This window comes from Littorina saxatilis, linkage group LG9, assembly GCF_037325665.1.
Source record: "Littorina saxatilis isolate snail1 linkage group LG9, US_GU_Lsax_2.0, whole genome shotgun sequence".
Lineage (NCBI taxonomy): Eukaryota > Metazoa > Mollusca > Gastropoda > Littorinimorpha > Littorinidae > Littorina > Littorina saxatilis.
The window spans coordinates 64,995,632-65,002,756 of NC_090253.1; positions in this window are offsets into that span (position 1 = coordinate 64,995,632).

The window sequence follows — 7,125 nt, forward strand, 5'->3', positions numbered from 1 at the left end:
TTGTTGTTGTTGTTGTTGGTTATTGTTTCATACTTGTTTACTCTCTCTCTCTCTCTCTCTCTCTCTCTCTCTCTCTCTCTCTCTCTGTTTATGATGATATCTTTCCTCGGAAAATGCAGTGCTTTGGATGGTAAATGCATATATGTTTGGCAGAGAGAGAGAGAGAGAGAGAGAGAGAGAGAGAGAGAGAGAGAGAGAGAGAGAGAGAGAGAGAGAGAGAGAGAGAGAGAGAGAGCGATTACAAGCAAATGACGAAGTCTCGTCCAACATCTCGTGCTACGAGATATGATGTACACCTAGATTACCTGATTACAAGTAAATAACGAAGTCTCGTCCAACATCTCGTGCTACCAGATTTGATGTACACCTAGATTACCTGATTACAAGTAAATAACGAAGTCTCGTCCAACATCTCGATATCTTCAGTAAGGGACAACGGACCTTTTCACAAATGTTCATAAAAATCGGTTGAGAAATGGAAAATAACGGTTTTTAATGGATTTTTGTTGTTGGTGGTTGTGGTGGTGGTGTCGTTGTAGTTGTTGTTGTTGTTGTTGTTGTTGTTAGTGGTGGTGGTGGTGGTGGTGTTGTTTTTTTGTTGTTGGTGGTGGAGGTGTTGTTGTTGTTGTTGTTGTTGTTGTTGTTGTTGTTGTCGTCGTCCATCATATCAACCAACTCACCAGGATTGCAAGTAATTCACGGTGTCTCTTACAACATCTCGTTGTTGGTGGTTGTGGTGGTTGTGGTGGTGGTGTCGTTGTAGTTGTTGTTGTTGTTGTTGTTGTTAGTGGTGGTGGTGGTGGTGTTGTTGTTTTTTTGTTGTTGGTGGTGGAGGTGTTGTTGTTGTTGTTGTTGTTGTTGTTGTCGTTGTCGTCGTCCATCATATCAACCAACTCACCAGGATTGCAAGTAATTCACGGTGTCTCTTACAACATCTCGTGCTACCAGATTTGATGTACACAAAGACTTTAGCTTGGAAATGGAATCCTCAAGTTTGACGTCATGGAAGATGTCATAACATTTTGAATTCAGCTCCTTGTGTTGAAGAGAATGATGTCATGAGTTTGACGTCATGAGTTTTGATTGTCTTCTTGACCTGGGTTTGACCTCCTTCTTTGTTATGACTTAGAAATTGGAAGCGCTTGTAACTGCCGTTGTCGATGTCGGATCAAAACGATTTATGTCTTAAAACCTTCCTGGGATCAATAACATTGCCTGTGCCAATTTTTGTTGTAGTCGAGTCAAAACTGTGAAAGTTTTAGGGGTTCTAACACACACACACACACACACACACACACACATCATTTGGTTGAAATCAACTCTAGTGTGGGACCAACCTAGCTTCGCTCGCTTCGCTCGCTTCGCTTGGATAAGATGAAAGTGTTTTTTAAATTGATTTCGAAAATTTAATTTTGATCATAATTTTTATATTTTTAATTTTCAGAGCTTGTTTTTAATCTAAATATAACATATTTATATGTTTTTGGAATCAGGAAATGATGAAAAATAAAATGAACGTAAATTTGGATCGTTTTATAATTTGTTTTTTTTTTATTACAATTTTCAGATTTTAATGACCAAAGTCATTACTTAATTTTTAAGCCACCAAGCTGAAATGCAATACCGAAGTCCGGCCTTCGTCGAAGATTGCTTGGCCAAAATTTCAAGCAATTTGATTGAAAATTGAGGGTGTGACAGTGCCGCCTCAACTTTTAAAAAAGCCGGATATGACGTCATAAAAGACATTTATCGAAAAAATGAAAAAAAACATCCGGATATATCATTCCCAGGAACTCTCATGTAAACTTTCATAAAGATCGGTGCAGTAGTTTGGTCTGAATCGCTCTACACACACACACGCACACACAGACACACAAACAGACAAACAGACAGACAAACACAGACACACAGACACAGACACACACACACACACACACACACACACACACACACACACACACACACACACACACACACACACATACATACTTACACCACGACCCTCGATCGTCTCGATTCTCCCTCTATGTTAAAACATTTAGTCAAAACTTGACTAAATGTAATGACACAATGCCGCGCAGCGTCCATGCAATTTTATATCAAATTTGCCCCGACCTACAGAACGTACCATTACCCTCAGTCATTCTGAACAATGTCATCAGAAGAGGTAACAATGATCGTACTCTGAACAATGTCATCACAAGAGGTAAACAATGATCGTATTCTGAACAATGTCACCAGAAGAGGTAACAATGATCGTATTCTGAACAATGTCATCAGAAGAGGTAACAATGATCGTACTCTGAACAATGTCATCACAAGAGGTAAACAATGATCGTACTCTGAACAATGTCATCAGAAGAGGTAACAATGATCGTATTCTGAACAATGTCACGAGAAGAGGTAACAATGATCGTATTCTGAACAATGTCATCACAAGAGATCGTATTCTGAACAATGTCACCAGAAGAGGTAACAATGATCGTATTCTGAACAATGTCATCAGAAGAGGTAACAATGATCGTATTCTGAACAATGTCATCAGAAGAGGTAACAATGATCGTATTCTGAACAATGTCACCAGAAGAGGTAACAATGATCGTATTCTGAACAATGTCATCAGAAGAGGTAACAATGATCGTATTCTGAACAATGTCATCAGAAGAGGTAACAATGATCGTATTCTGAACAATGTCATCAGAAGAGGTAACAATGATCGTATTCTGAACAATGTCACCAGAAGAGGTAACAATGATCGTATTCTGAACAATGTCATCACAAGAGGTAACAATGATCGTATTCTGAACAATATCACCAGAAGAGGTAACAATGATCGTATTCTGAACAATGTCATCAGAAGAGGTAACAATGATCGTATTCTGAACAATGTCATCAGAAGAGGTAACAATGATCGTATTCTGAACAATATCACCAGAAGAGGTAACAATGATCGTATTCTGAACAATGTCATCAGAAGAGGTAACAATGATCGTATTCTGAACAATGTCATCAGAAGAGGTAACAATGATCGTATTCTGAACAATGTCATCACAAGAGGTAACAATGATCGTATTCTGAACAATGTCATCACAAGAGGTAACAATGATCGTATTCTGAACAATGTCATCACAAGAGGTAACAATGATCGTATTCTGAACAATGTCATCAGAAGAGGTAACAATGATCGTATTCTGAACAATGTCATCAGAAGAGGTAACAATGATCGTATTCTGAACAATGTCATCAGAAGAGGTAACAATGATCGTATTCTGAACAATGTCATCAGAAGAGGTAACAATGATCGTATTCTGAACAATGTCATCACAAGAGGTAACAATGATCGTATTCTGAACAATGTCATCACAAGAGGTAACAATGATCGTATTCTGAACAATGTCATCAGAAGAGGTAACAATGATCGTACTCTAAACAATGTCATCACAAGAGATCGTATTCTGAACAATGTCACCAGAAGAGGTAACAATGATCGTATTCTGAACAATGTCATCACAAGAGGTAACAATGATCGTATTCTGAACAATGTCATCAGAACAGGTAACAATGATCGTACTCTGAACAATGTCATCAGAAGAGGTAACAATGATCGTATTCTGAACAATGCCATCAGAAGAAGTAACAATGATAGTACTCTGAAAAGTTTGCCAGTACCTTGCCACATTTCTGGTTGGCACAAACGTTTCCGGTACACAAGATCAAGCTTAGCTTTGCTCTTCAAGTTCACAAAGACAAACCGTTGTCCCCGGTGTAAAACATGTTCAGGACATTGTATTGTTCATTCAGCTGACTGACATGCCTTTGTAGCTAATGTAGCAAGACTTTGTAACTAATGTTTTACGCCTTTGAAGCGGGCCGCTGGCTGACAGGTGGTGACAGGTGTGATATTCGTACATCACACCCAAAAGGTAAGGAAACGTCGCGAGCTGACAGCACTCTGTGATTGGTGGTTAGGGTTAGGGTGATTGATGGACAGCCACAATTGCTTTGATGACAAACAGGAGCCATTCCTCGTTCCGAGATGATTGTCAGAGATACTCGAGTGGTCACACACTGTCACCATGATCAGAGACAGAGGCTATGGCCACACTGCGGTCAGGGGGGGGGGGGGGTGTGGGCAGGGAGACAGAGAGACTCGAGTGGTCACACTGTCACCATGATGAGACAGAGGCAATGGTCACACTGCGGTCAGGGTGGGGGGGGGTGCAGGGTAACCGTGAGAGAGACTGCATTACATCCCCTGTGTCTCTGTCACACTGTCTCTCACATCACACATCAGTCTTCATCTCAGCTTGACCTCACGGAATTCCGGGAATGTCCTTATACCTCTACATCTGTCATGACCTTGACGTCACTGTGCCATCACGTGATCAGAGCATCCTATGTCAAAGCAACCAATGAAAGACGCAGGAACTTGCATCCTTCACTGGAGGAAGTCAGGGACCACAATGACACGGCGACTTGCATCCTTCACTGGAGGAAGTCAGGGACCACAATGACACGGCGACTTGCATCCTTCACTGGAGGAAGTCAGGGACCACAATGACACGGCGACTTGCATCCTTCACTGGAGGAAGTCAGGGACCACAATGACACGGCGACTTGCATCTAATACCACGTCATTTCCGCTTTGACAGATACGCGTGTCTACAATCTAAGAAATGGAGATCGGTCAATATTAAACATGCGTGTGCGTGAGTGAGGAAAGGGTTGGAGTTGCAGCGGGGGGAGGGGGGGGAGGGGGGGGGGGGGGGGAGGAGTAGGTTGGTCGGAGGGTGATAGTCGGATAGAGCCGTCAGGTTACTCCGGAAAGGACTGTGATATCAAAATCGAGACCAATAGCAGAAGATATCATCACACTGTCAGTCAATGTTAGATATATTGCTAATTCTCTGGACATTTTGTATTTACTGTAAAGAAATTACAAAAGTATTTATCTCAGTTTTGGCTGTTCCATATCCCTCCCTCTAATTATTATTTCTTTTTGTTCACTCTTTTCTTGTACTTTTCAGTATTTCAAAATGTCTGTTCTTTCAAAAAGTCTTTAGTCCCTTGCTAAACTAAATTCTGGGATCATTACATTTTCATATATATTTGTTTGTTTTTAAATGTAGGTGTTTTTGTTTTTGAAGTGGGGAAGCAATAAAGAGGTCGTTGATATCAAAACTGATATCGACGGAAATGTCGTCGATATCACTTTTGCACTGAGCTCAGTTTTGCCCAATTGACCAATGGAAATCCACGTAACATATGAAATAGCAATATTGGGTATTATTGTGTCACTAAAAATGGAGCAAGATAAGAAACTCATGAAGGGCGGTGTTCTTTACAGAGATAAAACAAACACTGACTTAGGCCGACTTTCTGACCCAGGTCACCCGTTGGCTGGTAGAGGTCATGCCAGGCAATCCGTGTCACAGAACCAACATTAAAAACATGTTCGTTTTTCTTATCTAATTTTCCTTCAGGAGTGACTCGTTAAGCCTGGACTGACACACTCATCCATCCTGTTGGTTTGTGACACGAGTTCCATCATGCTGTTCGTGTTCGTTGTATTTATTGCTCTCATTTCCGGTGAGTTCTTTCATCTTTTGCAATCACATGTTTTGCTACATTTTATCACAGTGCTGTCCCAGATGTTTTCTTAAAAGTATCGTGTCATACTTATCGTATTCAGGAAATTTAAAAAAAAAACTTGTCAATTGAATCTGTGCGACAGTTTACCCTGAAGATAGCTTCACGTGATTATTACGCGAAACATTTGTGCCACGCATTGCCTGGACATCGTGCAGCGTATTGCTACCGCAGGACTCAGATGCCATGGTGAGTGTTTGTGCTATAGTCAGCATGAACAACACATGGTCACAACAGGCTAGTTTGACAATATGTATCAGTTACAGTATACGTTGAGGACATGGTTTGATATTTATGATCATGATACGCTCATAATAACGAAAGACGAGAGATGACGCATGCGCGTCTTCTGGGTTTCAGAGACCTGAGACATTTTAGCTGCGAGCTTAGGATCTTTATTGTGCGCAAGTGTGAACACTGGTTGTTGGGACACGGAGAAGAGTGTGCACACAGTTGACTGTGTTTGTGTCCGCAGTGGGAAGCGGTCAGGACGACCCGTACGACCCGGACTTCGTGCTGGACTATTTCTGTCGGGAACTGTCGCACCATCCCTGCACCTTCCCCACACGACACATCTGTGCCTCTGACGGCAGGACCTACAACAACCTGTGAGTCGTGGGTCCTCTCGCACTATAACCCTAACCCTAACCCCACCAGACACATCTGTGCGTCTCAAGGCATACAACTACCTGTGAATCATATGTCGTCTCGCAGACAACACTCAACCCTTTACTGTTGGAACAATTTACTTTTACAATTAATTTACAAAATCATAACGTAGAAAGTATGACAATTATACCAACACTTTTTTTTAAAACAGTGTCCAGGGGAGGCAACAATCTGGGTGCTAATGCAAAGGGCAATATACAGCGGTGGTTTCCCTTGTCTGAGTATTGATTGTTTATTCATAGCAAGGTACAGACATACCTGATACATAATGATTGTGGCAGTCAAGGCGTGAAACGTAAACATAGAGTTATGCTTATTGGTCTATTATTGTTCCTGTCTTTTATCAACAGTTACACAGTAAATCGTCTTGTGTTTAACTTGTTCCTGTCTTTTATCAACAGTTACACAGTAAATCGTCTTGTGTTTAACTTGTTCCTGTCTTTTATCAACAGTTACACAGTAAATCGTCTTGTGTTTAAATTGTTCCTGTCTTTTATCAACAGTTACACAGTAAATCGTCTTGTGTTTAAATTGTTCCTGTCTTTTATCAACAGTTACACAGTAAATCGTCTTGTGCTTCACTTGTTCCGTTTCTCCTGTAGCGTTTGTACTGAACACAATAATGTACTATATCTTCCGATGTGAAAATTGTACATGAGCTTTGCTATGATTACAGGTGTGAAGATTGTACATGAGCTTTGCTATGATTACAGGTGTGAATACCAGAAGGCCAGGTGTGTGTTCCGGGAGATCAACTTTGTGGACTTTAAGCCCTGCGCTGCAACGTAACAGGTAGGCCGGTCTGTT